The 17,432-nt window shown below is 45.3% G+C and overlaps 1 protein-coding gene across 3 annotated transcripts in view; it reads right to left on the reverse strand.

Moving 5' to 3' along the window:
• LOC134213609 (nitric oxide synthase) overlaps positions 1 to 17,432 on the reverse strand; it is a 398,640-nt gene that overhangs the window by 292,968 nt on the left and 88,240 nt on the right. Inside the window, exon 1 of one of the 3 annotated variants that reach the window (XM_062692836.1) lies at positions 10,659 to 10,710. The exons of the other annotated variants lie outside the window; for them this stretch is intronic. The gene's annotated coding sequence lies outside the window, so the exon portion shown is untranslated. Of the gene's footprint in view, positions 1 to 10,658; positions 10,711 to 17,432 lie in introns of those variants that run through there. 3 annotated transcript variants of the gene reach the window in all.

The following is a 17,432-nucleotide window of genomic DNA, read 5'->3' on the forward strand; positions in this document are numbered from 1 at the left end:
CTCTTCCGTGAAAATTCTGAATAATGCCCCGAAGCAAAAAAAAAAACCTTGGAAAATTCGAAAAATTTGTGGTAGAATACTCAATGGTGGGCTGCAAAATGGTGGGTTGACATCAAGGAAGGAGCGCCCAACAGAGCTCTGGTCCCCACAAGTCCCCATCTCACGCTTCCACGGGTCGTCCGATGACAAAAGACCGCCAGCTAAGGGTTGTGTACTTAGCTGGTAGTGCAGCCTGGGCACTGTTGTCCTTCTGACATCAGCTAGAGTGAGAAGGTACGCCTCGAGCGTCTGTTCACCAGGAGGTGCGGCTCAAACAGCGTCTGCCTGGTACCCAGCGGCTGATTAACGAAATGCTGTATCGCGTCAGCTATACCTAAGGTGGCAGCCCCATCATCGCGATGTAGGTAACGCGACCCCGGTAAGGAAGCTTACTGAAGCCTCTCAAATACCACGAAAAATGGAGATATAAGAAAAAGAGAACGTTATTTTTGGCAACCGACCCGGCAACGAAATAAGGACTATGATTGGAAACTCGGTACCTGGAATGTCAGGACCCTAAATGAACCTGGACGAGTGAGCCTTCTGGCTCGTGAACTGCAGAAGGTTGGATTGAACGTGGCTGCTATTCAAGAAGTCCGATGGCCTAGATCCGGAGAACGTGAATTCCGAGCCGTGGACCCCACGACCAATACTGCATTCAAGTATAACATCTATCACAGCGGCGGTGAAAAAGCAGAGCATGGAGTTGGTTTCGTAGTGATGGGCAAGCAGATGAAGCGAGTGATGCGGTGAAAACCCATTAGCGAACGAATCTGTGTGTTGAGGATACGGGGCAAGTTCTTCAATTACAGCCTAATCAACCTTTACGCACCGACAAACAATAAATCCGACGACGTGAAGGACACGTTTTATGAATGTCTTGATAAAGCCTATGAAGAGTGCCCAAAGCATGACCTGAAAATTGTTATCTTAGACGCTAACGCTCAGGTCGGTAGAGAGGACTTTTTCCGTCCCATAATCGGTAGGGAGAGCCTTCACTCCGCTACCAATGACAACGGCCTACGGCTAGTAAATTTTGCTGCTGCCAGAGGGATGGCCATCAGTAGCACCTACTTTGCACGAAAGAACATCCAAAAGCACACCTGGAGACACCCAAATGGTGAAACTTGCAACCAGATAGACCATGTTCTGGTGGATGGGCGCCATTTTTCGAATGCTATCGATGTGCGGACATTCAGAGGTCCGAACATTGACTCTGATCACTACCTCGTTGTCAGTAAAATTCGATCACGGTTGTCAACTGTATCGAACGAAAGATCACAGCGAACGATGCGTTACAATATCCAGCGATTGTCAGCGCAAGGAGTATCGGCTGAGTACCGCCAGAAGCTCGACGAACGGATAAGTACAATCAACGTTAGCGACAACATCAACGATCTATGGGAGTCGATCCATGGAGCGGTGAGCACAACAGCACGAGAAGTGGTAGGCACTGCACAGAGGCGACCCAGGACGAGTTGGTTCGATGTGGAGTGTCAGAGAGTGACAGACGAGAAGAACGTTGCCAGAAGCCGGATGTTGGTGTCGGGTACCCAATCGAATAGAGATCGGTACAAGGAAGCAAGAGCAGCCGAAAAACGAACCCACCGCAGAAAGAAAAAAGAGTACGAAGAACAAGTTATTAGTGAGGCGCAGGAAAAAATGGAGCAGAACGATATGCGGAAGTTTTATGAGTCTGTCAATGGCGTGCGGGGAAAGACAACGCCATCTCCCGTCATGTGCAACGACCAACAAGGGAATTTGCTGACAGATAAAACTGAAGTGGCTGCCAGGTGGAAGCAACACTTCGAGACTTTGTTGAATGGAGGAAGTGACGGTGCATCGGTGAACAGAATAAACATTAGCGACGATGGACAAGCTGTGGAGCCACCTACACTAGATGAGGTTAAAAAAGCTGTCAAAGAGCTGAAAAACAATAAGGCTGCGGGGAAGGATTAGCTCCCGGCTGAACTTCTCAAACATGACAGTGAGAAGCTTTATGAAGTTCTGCACCATATTATGTCGAAAATATGAGAAGACGAGGAAATGCCTGCTAGCTGGTTGGACGGCCTCATTTGCCCTCTCTTTAAGAAAAGGCACAGACTGGATTGCGCCAATTACCGAGGAATAACGGCGGAAATTCGGCGTACAAAATTATGTCCCGTATTCTGTTCAACAGATTGAGACCGCTTGAAGAGTCCTTCGTCGGCGAATACCAAGCGGGTTTTAGTGAGGGCCGATCAACGACGGATCAAATGTTTACCCTGAGACAAATCCTTGATAAATTCCGGGAGTACAACTTGCAGACACATCATCTGTTTATTGATTTCAAGGCGGCGTACGATTCAGTGAAACGGAATGAATTATGGCAAATTATGCTTGAACATGGTTTTCCGGCGAAACTATACGGCTGATTCGTATAACGTTGGACGGATCGAAATCAAGTGTAAGGGTTGCGGATGAAATATCGACGTCATTTGTTACCTTAGATGGATTAAAGCAGGGTGATGCACTCTCGAATCTACTGTTCAATACAGCGCTCGAGGGAGCGATTAGGAGAGCTGGTGTGCAAAGAAGCGGTACCATTATCACAAAATCGCATATGCTCCTGGGATTTGCGGACGATATCGATATTATCGGAAATGATCGCCGTGCCGTGGAAGAGGCTTTTGCGCCTTTTAAGAGGGAGACAGCGAGGATTGGACTCACGATCAATACCAGCAAAACAACCCAAGTAACAATTTTCATGCTTGTAAGATTTATTTAATTCTTATAGCGGATTTATGACAGCAGTCACCATGGCTAGTTGCTCAGATTTATTGGCGATCTTATTGCTATCAATAAACCTCTAACAAATCTGCTCGACAAGCTTCAAACATAAAATGCCGACTGGTCTTGTTAGTAGCTCTACGGTTGTAACGAAGAGCATAATAAGTTTAATTTTCAAAGCTTGTTCAAAGCCATAATTTTGGGTCGTAATGTGGTCAAATGAATAACCCCAATAAGAATATTTACATTGCAAAGGGTTTATAACGGTGTTTAATAAGAGCAACATTTTTCTGATCGAAATCTATGATGGCCATATTGGAAATGGAGAACCATCCTCAAGTCAGTGAAATTTATCACTGGAATTTATGATTAGACAGTGTTTTCGCCGCAAAAGACACGTATTTGGTAAAGGATATTTAAAAAGAAACATATCTGGGTGTAATATCGATTAGTTTAGTTAAGATTTACGTTATTGATATTATAATAATTTTAAATTCATTGCCCAAAACTATATTATTTTGCGGGCGCGTAGTGCTTAATCTCATTTTTGCACTAGCTTTCACCATGAAATCGACCTCGCACCTCGTTTCCATGAAAGTATATTGGAGAAAAAACTCAAAAAAGTATTATTTTGTAATCATCCTCATCATGATTTTCATCAACACTTTAGTTTGTTATTATTTGTTTGCAAGATTTTGTTTCTCTTTTTTCAAAGCAAATTTTTGACAGCTGCCGCAGCCAAATTTCCTTTTTTGCGGGCGACTTGAAACGGATTTTTATAAACTCTTATAAGAGGTTTATAGTAGTAATCTAGAGAGGGCCACTTGGACATATCTTACTCTTATTGTGGTCATCAGAAGGTAATCCTGTAGTAATGGGTTTTATTGTCAGTTCTTGTAATTCGATCTTGAAAACCATTTCTAGAGCGGAATAAAACTTGAAATGTTATTTGGGAAAGTACATGGTCGCTGGCAATCAACGTGGGTTCATTAGTGGTGGTGATAGCGAAATAGTGCTGGATGGTGAAAAATTTGAAGTGGTAGAAGAATTTGTGTATCTTGGAACATTAGTGACGTGCGATAATGATGTTACCCGCGAGGTGAAAAGGCGTATTGCAGCTGCAAATAGGGTTTATTACAGACTTCGTAACCAGCTTAAGTCCCGTAGTCCGCAAACGGAAACAAAACTCGCGCTGTATACTACTCTGATTCTTCCGGTGGCTTTATACGGCCATGAGACATGGACGTTAAAGGAGGCTGATCGGAGAGCTCTCGGAGTGTTTGAGCGTAAGGTGCTGCGGACAATACTCGGCGGTAAACAGAAGAACGGCATCTGGCGGCGTCGCATGAATCAAGAAATGTACCAGGTGTATAAAGGCCTGGATATTATTAAGCTTATAAAACACGGCAGACTACGGTGGGCTGGTCACGTTGTTCGTATGCCGGAAGAACGTCAAGCGAAGATAATATTTAGTAGAGAACCCGGAAGAGGACGCAGGCTTCGTGGAAGGCCGCGTACACGATGGCTTTTTGCAGTTGAAGAGGACCTGAGGGCGCTCAATGTTCAGGGCGACTGGAAGCGATTGGCCCAGGATCGAGTCCAGTGGAGAAGGATACTCCATTCGGCGTAGGTTCATCGAAGAGCTGTAGCCCATCAATAATAATAAAACTCAATGAACGGAAAACAGAAATTCCGAAATTTCTATGCATTTTTGGTTGAAATTCCAAAAACGAAAATCAACGGAGATTCCAAAGTGTTTTATGTGGCATTGCCGTTTGACATCTCTTGGAAATTCAGAAGAATTTTTCTTGAAAATTTAGAAGTCTTCTTCTTATTCTATGGCTCCACATTCCAACTGGAACCACATTCCAACTGGAAGATTCAGAAGAATTTGTTGATGAAATTTATTAGAATGTCAAATAAAAATAAGTAAATGTGAACAATATGTTCCACCGAAAATTATTTGCATTCCCCACGGAACTGCTTTGAATTTTCAGACAGAATTCCCATGGACATTTTTTCGGAGTTTTCAGGATTTTTTTTCGGAATTTACACTGGAGATTGATTTACACTCCCCCTTCTGGAAATTTCTCAAGCAATTTTTTTCAGAGATTCTGTATAATTTCCGCGAGAATAGATTAAAAATCATTCGGAATTCCAACACTTTATCAGGATTATACGAAGTAATGTCAAAGTTTTTGCAGGAAATTTCATAACGGGATTCCACAAAATATTTTTTTTGAAGTTTTTTCTAAAGATTTTTTCTTGGATTATTGAAAAAAAAAATATTTCTTTCAAAATTGTAGCAGCAGTGCGCTGATGCAAAAGTATCGGCGGCGTGATTTTTTTAAAAACATTTTTCCTTTTCGGCCCCAACATTTCAAAAGGGCGAAACTGCTTTTGTAAACAAGAGCTTCTCACGTCGCTGATTGGCTTATTTGAGTCCACCCACGCAATCCAGTGCCATTGAAAGAAAGAAGAGGATTCGCTGCTTCCATTAGTGGTGTTAGATTGCGTGGATGGGCTCAAATAAGCCCGACAGAGACGTGAAAAGCTTTTGTTTACAAAAGCAGTTTCGCCCTTTTGAAATGTTGATGCCGATTTCTTCTTTTTTCTTCTTATTGGCATTACATCCCCCACTGGAACAGACCCGCCTCGCAGCTTAGTGTTCGTTGAGCACTTTCACAGTTATTAACTGCGAGGCTTCTTAGCCAAGTTACCATTTTTGCATTCGTATATCATGAGGCTAACACGATGATGGCACCGGGAATCGAACCCAGCCACCCTCAGCATAGTCTTGCTTTGAAGCCGCGCGTCTTACCGCACGACTAAGGAGGGCCCCATTTTTAGGGTCCCCATTTTTCCATTTATACATTCTAAAATTTGTTGTGAAAATTTGGACTGTATCGCAACCTGTTTTTTTTCGTTTATTTTTTATGAATATAGGATCTAAGGACCGATGCCCACGTAGCTTCTTTTTAACCCAACGTGCACGCAGCGGTCAAATAACTCAGGTAGGCATCGGCACGTCGACGCTGCGTTACCGATTTTTCTCGATGCACACCTGCGTCTTTTCAACGCTGAGTAACGAGGGCATCTACCCTAATATGTGCATTGCGTTCATTGATTTATGGATTTGTATTGTACACCGTTATTGTCATTCATCAAAACCTTTTCGTGTAAAAAAACACGTGGTTCGAAAGCTAGCCACCCTCCACCATGTGGCTTATCGTGATCATTGACGAAGAACTAAGACGAATTAGTTTTTATATAGAATTAAATGTAATGATTCTATATGAACTCCTATACTTTATTAATTTAATCTTGCACACGGAATAGCATAATGAATGTTATTACTTCAAAATCAAAGTTAATTTTAAAATTAAAATCAAAAATTTCAAAGCGAGGCAAATAAATAGACCCTAATTACTGACATGAATGTTTCCATTTTTAAACAATATTTTAATATATGTAGCAATAAAGAACTGAAGAGCTAATCTAAGGCACTGATCCGCTCACTGCATTGAACTGTTTTGCTCTTTTTCGTATAGAACGCGGTCGAAAAGTGAAGCAATTAGTTCGTAATTGAACATGTTACGTATCGGACGCGAATCCAGGAGTGGCATTGCGCACCTCGACTCGAAACGAGCAAACCATGCAAACCATGCAAACTGTTATACGAAAGAGCTGTCGAAAGGAGATGCGCAATGAGGCCTCAGGTATTAGTTTTATTCGGTGCGGTCGGATAGTAAATCGAACGCATAACTTTTGCGGGATCCGACAATTTAGTTCTGTGCTAATTACGCGATTGATCGTAATTTGATTAGCAAGCTAAACGGTCACATGATCCGAAATATTTTGTTTTGCTTTTTACTGTTCGAAGAATAAATCAATGTAAAAATGCGTTTTTTTTTTTGCATTTCATATAATCCCCTCCCATAGTGAATCCAGATAAAATAGCCTATACAACTAACACAATACCACAACACAAGACAATCATGGAGATGCAGAGGTGTTCTCGACCTCTAGTAGCAACAAGAGTCGAACTAACAAACCTTCCTTTCCTATATTACCGTAAGAACGTGGCCGACGCCGATTTTTTGATTTAAAATACGTGAGCTTCTGAAACGTGTACATTGAGAATAGATATCACGGAGTAGCAACTACGAATTGTACAGTCATAATGCTCATTTGAATCATGAATAATTATAAAATTAGACGTATTACAGAAGATGAAATCAAAATGGGGGACTTCATTAGAGGTTTATTTGAATCCTTATTATTCAGATAGATCTTTCGTTACCGGATACCATTACGTGATTAAACTGAGCCGTCTTTATTTTCATTCCTGGAAAATTTTCTCATCTGGCTTTGGGAAAGATGTGACTTGCTCGGATACATAATTGAAATCATTATCTCAGAAGACCATTCTGCATAGCGTTTCACGAATTACCCTCGGATTGTTAATTAAAATAAATCCGCAGCAGAACGGATGGATCCCTTGGTTGCCGCTATCGTTATCAAATTTCCAATGCCAAGATATTCAAACAAACGTGCGCTGCCAAAAATTTAATCCATTTAATAGCTCTTCTCATTACCATATTTTCATCAAAAAGTTTGCAAAACAACGGCATAACAAATTAACTCGCACGAACCGAGGACGTTCAATGGCCCTTCAAGTGGTACTTCCTGTACATCATATATGTTAGGCATCGAGGCATCAAACAATCCCACCAGTCGGCATTCGATTCGATGGCGTTGTAAACGGTGCAAAACAAACTGATATGCTGTACAACTTCCCGAAAATGGAAATCATCCCGACCCTTCTTCCTGACCTCTGCATCATGGCTCATACCGCCACTGCATCCACCCGCTTGGAGCACTTGTTTATTTTATTAAAAGGATTTAAATTTGCTCACATCCACATGTCCAACTGTCTGCTCTGTTTGACTGTCTGGCATATTCACCTATTTTGCAACGACGATACAACAACATTACCGAATCATCACACTTGCAGCCATTTCAGCCTCTGACAGAGACCACCACAATACCGTTCCACGTTTCGGATGATTGTTTGGAAAATTGGCTACGCGCCAGATCCTATCAACCACCCAACCGATCCATTTTCCACGAACGCTTGATGCCAACAGACGATGAAAAGTAAAATCAACTGTTTCTTCTTATTTTTCATGGCTATGCGATTCTCCTGGAATTTAACCCTCATATTTACTTGGATGAGGATTTTCGTGATGGAAATTTATGAATCACGATCAAACAAGAATCGAGTTCTCCGACCCCTAACTTGCAATCCCATGGCCTTTGCCCACTGAAGCTACCCGAAACCACCAACTGCGATGGGATTCCAGTTGCCACTCCCGTTCAGAACAATAGACAGAACGGAAAAGTTTTCTCGCCAATTTTTCTACCTCACTCACTGCGTCCGAAACGAAAGGTCCTAAGCCGAAACGGTTTGACATTTGACCCGCACCCGGTGCCGTCGCCTCACCCTGGCAAGGTGAAAACAGTCAGCATAAGTTAAAAAGTGTTTCGGGAATCATCATCCGTTGCTGTTTGGGAGAACCAGGTAACGGGCGAAATTTAAATTTATCGGATTGTAAAACATGGGTGAGAAGTGGGGTAACGTTCGTATTGGTCCTGATGGGAATCAAATTGCTGAACAGCAGTGAAAAGTAACCATATGAAAAGAAAAAAATTTCGAAAAAAATAAAAATGAATATTAATAAAATGAAAAGCTGGAAACTAACGACAAAACATATTTATTTATCCACAAAATTTTTTAAATTTTTTCTAAACATTTTATCAATTACAATACAAAATACTTAGATAAGATTTTGGTCCAAAAGATAAAGTTGTGCCTTGGAGTTCCTTTGATTGCTCTCAGCGGCGGAACACGACAACCTACACCCATTTGAAAGGAGTCACATTGCCATTCGCAGGACTACAGGACAAGGGCAGAATGCTTAGAAAGAATGCGCTTCCTTGTTTCCTCCATGACGAATGTCCATCCAGAGATCCTTTAAAAAGAGAAAATTCTCATAGAAATAGTACAATATATATTTAGAAAAGGCTTACCTGTAGACTATTGATAGTATTTATCAATAGTACTTATTAGATTTTCGAAAAAGCTTACGAAATTGTAGTTGTAGCAAAAATGCACTTGATATGCCGCGGCAATGTCTTGACTTTGATCAAATTTTCTAATTTTATTTTCAGCCATAATATGGTGAAAAATACCCACATTCTGGGCTACATAACGCAAGTCCAAGGTAGATGCTTTTAACACATTTTCGTAAATTTGAAATCACCCACCTTTTTGACAGCTTCATATAGCTATTAAAGGTGGGTGATTTTGAAACATAAAATGTGTAATCTCAAATCTCCGTGAAGGATCGAGTGGAATCGAAAAACACTTCGGATCGCAAACATTTTGTGCATCGTAGACGTCATCTATTAAACCCTAATGCGAGAATCATCGGTTCTCGTACATTATGTCAAAATATTACGGATAATTATTAATATTGTTAAAAGTTCAAAGAAGCAGCTCAATTGGGTTGTACGCAAAGGTGACGTAGGACCACGTAGTTGTATGTAATGGATTTTATCAATAGTGGCAGAACGTATCCTGTATTTTTTCAAGGTTGGTAGCACGGCATACAAAAAATAAGGCATGCTCAGCTCGTATGTTAACTATCAGGTTGAATGTAAGCATGTGATGTTATCTTCGAACATACTGAACTGAAACGATGCTCTATGGTATCAGCATGCTTACTTTTACTTTTGTACTCTAACATGTATGCGTCACTCATGACATTTTTAAGCTTCCAATTCCCGGTGGATCTACTGTTATGTCCAACTTGTTCCGTAGATCGCAACTAGCTGCACCAAATTAATTCCACCTTCACACTCTATTAGCCCTGAAATATTACAGTCCGAATGATGGTTCTTCATAAAAGAAAATGGGACTCACCGGTAACCTATTTTACGATGTAATAACATTTCAACTTTACGACGCCCACCATCTGGAAGGTGTCCAAAAAAGTTCCCCACGTCATCAGTCACGCGGTGATTAAATTTTCCCATAATTTACCGCACACCAGTCGTTTCGTCCCGAGCTTGGCTCGTTCGGTTGGACCGCTGCGGAAACCTCCCACCAGAGGACCACCACCGCCCGGGCGGAGAGATGCACTGCATTGTGCATCTCCTCCTGTGCACTGCAGCATCCGAAACCAGCACGTTAGCCACACCATTCGCACATCAGTTGTTCCCAAAAGTGCACCCCATAATATGACAATGTCGTGCGGAGTGGTCGTGGTTTGTCGGATCCCACATTTTGGTTCATCTAAAAAACCACCACCACATCACCACCCATTCGGCAGCCGGCATTCGGATTGAAGCTTTTTCCCTCCGTCGTCATGTCGTGCTCGTTCTCCAAACTGTATGGGATTGTTTTTGGCATCATCAGATGTCGTTGTGGTTGGTCTCACTCGGAGGTTTCGGATTAAGCCTGTGGCAAGAGAAGGATTCATCCACTTGCAGTGCAGTTTTCTCCCGAAAGAATATTCTATGCAATATTCAAACATTTTATTAATTATAATAAATAAAATAATTATATACAGCGAAAATGCCATTACTTTCCGAGTGATAACACGCGATAAAACCGTTTATCAGAAATGCTTTTGTTGTGCACGTTACTTGTAAACATAATTTCATTTTTGTTTGCTATTTACAGCAATATATTTTTAAGATATTTTGACGGTTGATATAATTTCCTCCAAAATATTATTCCTAGGGGCATATTAATAAAATAAAGATAAATATGAACGAGTTACCTGTGAAGACCGGATTACTTCCTTTCTTTTTTTTTCTGAATTCGAGAAACTAAATAGCGGCATGCAATCGGAGGCGGAGGCTCTTGCCAACGTTTCATCAAACCAATGTATTACCTGGAAAGATAAAAAAGATAATTGGTTAGAAGACACATAAAATTTAAAAAATCCTGTTTTTTATCGATTGCGTTGATCAATGGTTTTGTTATCACATACAAATTCTTTAAGAAGCTCCCGAAAGTATATCAGGGTCCTAAGATTCTTCCAAGAAGTCCCTCAGGGATCCCTCCAGGAAGTCCCTCGGGGTTTTCTCCTGGAAGTCCCTCGGGGATTCCTTCAGGAAGTACCTCAAGGGATTCCTCCAGGAAGTCCCTCAAGGAATTCCTCCAGGATGTCCCTCAAGAGATTCCTCCAAGAAATCCCTCAATGGATTCCTCCTGGAAGTCCCTCAAGGGATTCCTCCAGGAAGTCCCTCAAGGGATTCCTCCAGGAAGTCCCTCAAGGGATTCCTCCAGGAAGTCCCTCAAGGGATTCCTCCAGGAAGTCCCTCAAGGGATTCCTCCAGGAAGTCCCTCAAGGGATTCCTCCAGGAAGTCCCTCAAGGGATTCCTCCAGGAAGTCCCTCAAGGGATTCCTCCAGGAAGTCCCTCAAGGGATTCCTCCAGGAAGTCCCTCAAGGGATTCCTCCAGGAAGTCCCTCAAGGGATTCCTCCAGGAAGTCCCTCAAGGGATTCCTCCAGGAAGTCCCTCAAGGGATTCCTCCAGGAAGTCCCTCAAGGGATTCCTCCAGGAAGTCCCTCAAGGGATTCCTCCAGGAAGTCCCTCAAGGGATTCCTCCAGGAAGTCCCTCAAGGGATTCCTCCAGGAAGTCCCTCGGGGATTCCTCCGGGAAGTCCCTCGGTGATTCCTCCGGGAAGTCCCTCGGGGATTCCTCCAGGAAGTCCCTCGGGGATTCCTCCGGGAAGTCCCTCGGGGATTCCCCCAGGAAGCCCATCCGGGATTCCTCCAGGAAGTCCCTCGGGGATTCCTCCGGGAAGTCCCTCCGGGAAGTCCCTCCGGGATTCCTCCGGGAAGTCCCTCGGGGATTCCTCCGGGAAGTCCCTCGGGGATTCCTCCGGGAAGTCCCTCGGGGATTCCTCCGGGAAGTCCCTCGGGGATTCCTCCGGGAAGTCCCTCGGGGATTCCTCCGGGAAGTCCCTCGGGGATTCCTCCGGGAAGTCCCTCGGGGATTCCTCCGGGAAGTCCCTCGGGGATTCCTCCGGGAAGTCGTCGGGGATTCCTCCGAAGTCCTCGGGGATTCCTCCGGGAAGTCCCTCGGGGATTCCTCCGGGAAGTCCCTCGGGGATTCCTCCGGGAAGTCCCTCGGGGATTCCTCCGGGAAGTCCCTCGGGGATTCCTCCGGGAAGTCCCTCGGGGATTCCTCCGGGAAGTCCCTCGGGGATTCCTCCGGGAAGTCCCTCGGGATTCCTCCGAAGTCCTCGGGATTCCTCCGGGAAGTCCCTCCGGGAAGTCCCTCCGGGATTCCTCCGGGAAGTCCCTCGGGGATTCCTCCGGGAAGTCCCTCGGGGATTCCTCCGGGAAGTCCCTCGGGGATTCCTCCGGGAAGTCCCTCGGGGATTCCTCCGGGAAGTCCCTCGGGGATTCCTCCGGGAAGTCCCTCGGGGATTCCTTCGGAAAGTCCCTCCCAGCAAACACAAGGTCGTATATCATAGCGAATAAGTGTACAAAGTGGAGGCCATATACGTACATTTTGCATGCAGTCAAATGGAGACATGCGCCTATATCGCCTCCACCTTGTATACTGATTCGCTACCATATGCGACTTTGTGTTGACTGGGCTCGGGGATTCTTCCAGGAAGTCCCTCGGGGATTCCTCCAGGAAGTCCCTCGGGGATTCCTCCAGGAAGTCCCTCGGGGATTCCTCCAGGAAGTCCCTCGGGGATTCCTCCAGGAAGTCCCTCGGGGATTCCTCCAGGAAGTCCCTCGGGGATTCCTCCAGGAAGTCCCTCGGGGATTCCTCCAGGAAGTCCCTCGGGATTCCCCCAGGAAGTCCTCAGGGATTCCTCCATGAAGTCCTCGGGGATTCCTCCAGGAAGTCCCTCGGGGATTCCTCCGGGAAGTCCCTCGGGGATTCCTCCGGGAAGTCCCTCGGGGATTCCTCCGGGAAGTCCCTCGGGGATTCCTCCGGGAAGTCCCTCGGGGATTCCTCCGGGAAGTCCCTCGGGGATTCCTCCGGGAAGTCCTCCGGGAAGTCCCTCGGGGATTCCTCCGAGAAGTCCCTCGGGGATTCCTCCGGGAAGTCCCTCGGGGATTCCTCCGGGAAGTCCCTCGGGATTCCTCCGGGAAGTCCCTCGGATTCCTCCGGGAATTCCCTCGGGATTCCTCCGGAAGCTCCTCCCGGGATTCCTCCGGAAGTCCCTCGGGATTCCTCCGAAGTCCTCGGGGATTCCTCCGGGAAGTCCTCGGGGATTCCTCCAGGAAGTCCTCGGGGATTCCTCCGGGAAGTCCTCGAGTTCCTCCGGGAAGTCCTCGGGGATTCCTCCAGTCCCTCGGGGATTCCTCCGGGAAGTCCTCGGGGATTCCTCCGGAAGTCCTCGGGATTCCTCCGGGAAGTCCTCGGGGATTCCTCCGGGAGTCCTCGAGGATTCCTCCGGGAAGTCCCTCAGGGATTCCTCCGGAAGTCCCTCGGGGATTCCTCCGGAAGTCCTCGGGATTCCTCCGAAGTCCCTCAGGGATTCCTTCGGAAAGTCCTCCCAGCAAACACAAGGTCGTATATCATAGCGAATAAGTGTACAAAGTGGAGGCCATATACGTACATTTTGCATGCAGTCAAATGGAGACATGCGCCTATATCGCCTCCACCTTGTATACTTATTCGCTAGCATATGCGACTTTGTGTTGACTGGGCTCGGGGATTCTTCCAGGAAGTCCCTCGGGGATTCCTCCAAGGAAGTCCCTCGGGGATTCCTCCAAGGAAGTCCCTCGGGGATTCCTCCAAGGAAGTCCCTCGGGGATTCCTCCAAGGAAGTCCCTCGGGGATTCCTCCAAGGAAGTCCCTCGGGGATTCCTCCAAGGAAGTCCCTCGGAAATTCCTCCAAGGAAGTCCCTCGGGGATTCCTCCAAGGAAGTCCCTCGGGGATTCCTTCAAGGAAGTCCCTCGGGTATTCCTCCAAGGAAGTCCCTCGGGGATTCCTCCAAGGAAGTCCCTCGGGAATTCCTCCAAGGAAGTCCCTCGGGAATTCCTCCAAGGAAGTCCCTCGGGAATTCCTCCAAGGAAGTCCCTCAGGGATTCCTCCAAGGAAGTCCCTCGGGGATTCCTCCAAGGAAGTCCCTCGGGGATTCCTCCAAGGAAGTCCCCCGGGGATTCCTCCAAGGAAGTCCCCCGGGGATTCCTCCAAGGAAGTCCCCCGGGGATTCCTCCAAGGAAGTCCCCCGGGGATTCCTCCAAGGAAGTCCCCCAAGGATTCCTCCAAGGAAGTCCCTCGGGGATTCCTCCAAGGAAGTCCCTCGGGGATTCCTCCAAGGAAGTCCCTCGGGGATTCCCCCAAGGAAGTCCTCGGGGATTCCTCCAAGGAAGTCCCTCGGGATTCCTCCAAGGAAGTCCTCAGGGATTCCTCCAAGGAAGTCCCTCGGGGATTCCTCCAAGGAAGTCCCTCGGGATTCCTCCAAGGAAGTCCCTCGAGGATTCCTCCAAGGAAGTCCCTCGGGGATTCCTCCAAGGAAGTCCCTCGGGGATTCCTCCAAGGAAGTCCCTCGGGGATTCCTCCAAGGAAGTCCCTCGGGGATTCCTCCAAGGAAGTCCCTCGGGGATTCCTCCAAGGAAGTCCCTCGGGGATTCCTCCAAGGAAGTCCCTCGGGGATTCCTCCAGGGAAGTCCCTCGGGGATTCCTCCAGGGAAGTCCCTCGGGGATTCCTCCAGGGAAGTCCCTCGGGGATTCCTCCAGGGAAGTCCCTCGGGGATTCCTCCAGGGAAGTCCCTCGGGGATTCCTCCAGGGAAGTCCCTCGGGGATTCCTCCAAGGAAGTCCCTCGGGAATTCCTCCAAGGAAGTCCCTCGGGAATTCCTCCAAGGAAATCCCTCGGGGATTCCTCCAAGGAAGTCCCTCGGGGATTCCTCCAAGGAAGTCCCTCGGGAATTCCTCCAAGGAAGTCCCTCGGGAATTCCTCCAAGGAAGTCCCTCAGGGATTCCTCCAAGGAAGTCCCTCAGGAATTCCTCCCAGAAGTCCCTTGGTGTTAACGATTTCATTGTTTAATCTACAAATTATCATTACAAGTGAAGTTATGTGAATATCGAAGGAAAAATCATCGAACTGTTTTTAAATCAAATCCTCCTGCAATACCTTTCAGATGGTAATATCACTTGTGCTGATATTCTCCGAACTTGATTTTCTTCTTGAAAGGAAGAATTAAGTCCCAAAAGCGATAAACGAGCATTTAAATTATAGTATTTGAAATTCGGCCATTGGGAACCAGATTTCCCAACAAGACCAGATAGAAAGAGAATGAAAATCCAACCGGCAAATGTTTTGTCCTCATAACCTCACCTCAGGTTACGATTATCGAGAGATGTCATGCCGTTTTGTGTGGCTCTGGAGTGCAAATCCCAGCCGGACAAAAACGACACTCAATCCATTAGGCAAGACTGATGCGACACAACCGGAGCGCATTCTTATTGGTCATCTCGGATGGTAATTATGGAAACCCACTCGCCTCCGGAATGATGATTTTCAGACGGGATACGAATCGGGTGAGAAAGTGCTTCCTGGCTGAGATATGGGCGGACAGACAGATGACGGAAAAAGATATGCAAAATATTTTATGGCCAAAGTTTTGCTTGGGTGAGACGGTGACGGGCGATTCAGAGATAGGACGTGTTTTGCTATCAGAGATTGTTTCACGAGGGGATGTTTTCGTTTTGATTGCTTTCGGGTAGAAATGTTGAAGCATTTTTTCTGTTTTCTTGTTATTGATAGCTTCAAGAAAGGTTCCTTCTTCAGAAATAAATTAGAATGTGTAAAGCTACAAGGATCGTCTTGTCGATCCTTTACACAAAAACAAGTTGGAGGAAAGGAGTACAAAAGAAATATTTCTAATGACCACTTATTAGCACCAATGTTTTATGCAGCATTTGAAATGAAAGTTAATTTTCTTCTGGTTGAATACTTCACTGTGCAATTTTCTTTGGTAAGGCAAATTGTCTTCATTCTGCACCGCATCAATCTCGAATATCTTAGATTATATGAATGGACGCGTCCAAACCAATCCGTAATCCATTCATACAATATCAGAGTCGTGAATGTCGATTGCAAGCGACAACCCATCAATATCAATATTCAATGGAAGCTTAGTCCATTCATTGATTTGAAATCATCACACATTCCTGCAACACACGCTCCATCGAAATTCAATCGCATCGAAGCATTTTACTTGTACGGTGGTTAGATTCCTATGCAACCCACCCAACGCCGAGGCTGAGAATAAGACGATCCTTTAGCTATCTTGATCGAAAAATAAATCTTACTTATTGAAGAGGAAATCAGGGGTGTACAAAACAAAGCGAGCGAAGGCAACATTGGATTACCGTAGATTTCCAGCTCCAATGTAAAGGGGATGAAAGTTTCTCTTTCTTTTAACCACTTATTCAAACCATGTAGTGGCTGCATATCGGGAGCAAGCCCTCTGTGTGTATCCAGTTCACAATGGCGAAATAGTTCAGTCTCGTCTCGTCTAGTTTAGTACTCAGGTTCCTCTGAGGTTTCCCTTTTCCAATCCCTGTCACCATAGCCGTCGTCATCGCTGCGTGAGCAGAGCAAGGAACCGTTTCAGTTCAATGCACATTTTACAGCTATCAATTTGGCATCATGCCGGCAATCACATCCCACTAGTGCCCTACTAGCGTTCTCCCGCGTGTATGGTACCATTACGAGCATATCCGATAAAGCTCAATGGGATAAAATGCGAAAAAAGGAAATAAAATAATTTTGGAAAATAAGAGATGAGCCAGCCCCGGGCTGAAAATCTCTTTAATAAAGAATAAAAAAAATGTAAAAATTGCTGTCGACATGTAGGGTCATGCATTTTGCACTGGTTTCTCTCAATAAAAGTTTCCAAAAAAGCTTTTACAAACATCAAAGGCTTTTTGTGAACTTTTAGTAAAGGTCAGGCTCTCTTTGGTAATAGTTCTTATTTTTTTTGGAATATTGTCTGAAATGTGAATTTGTGTGACTGTTGAAGTTCAACATTCTGACACTTGGAAGACACTGCAAGGGACTGTATGACTGCATTAGCCCCACTGTGAATCGATGTGATTCTTTCCCAGTAGTGCAACCCCCGAGACGGGGTGGGATTGCAACAGATTGAAATTGGAAAATGATGTTTGTCAACATGTGGGTACCATTCATTCCCTTTGTTGGTTTCGCCGCCCCTCTGGCCCATCCGGGAGCGAAATCATCAATAGAATTACTTTTTGCCGCTTTGCGGTTTAGGTGCCGTACACTGATTACCATAAAACTAGGGCATGTTGTACGGGACCAAATAGAGATAAAAAGTGAGAAACTGTTTTGTGGTCACCAATATGAGACGCTTTTTGTTTCATCGAAGGCATAAGTATCATTAGGAAGAGAGATATCAATTAATTCATTAGTAAAATGAAAGTCAACTGATAATCTGCAAACATCTGCCTCGAAGGCACTCGACAACAAATCGGTGGAACTCAGTAGTGCTCAAGGTCTATCAAACCTGTTATCCCATTATATCTCAAGATGTCTCACAATACAA

The sequence above is a fragment of the Armigeres subalbatus genome, chromosome 2 (assembly GCF_024139115.2).
Source record: "Armigeres subalbatus isolate Guangzhou_Male chromosome 2, GZ_Asu_2, whole genome shotgun sequence".
NCBI lineage: Eukaryota > Metazoa > Arthropoda > Insecta > Diptera > Culicidae > Armigeres > Armigeres subalbatus.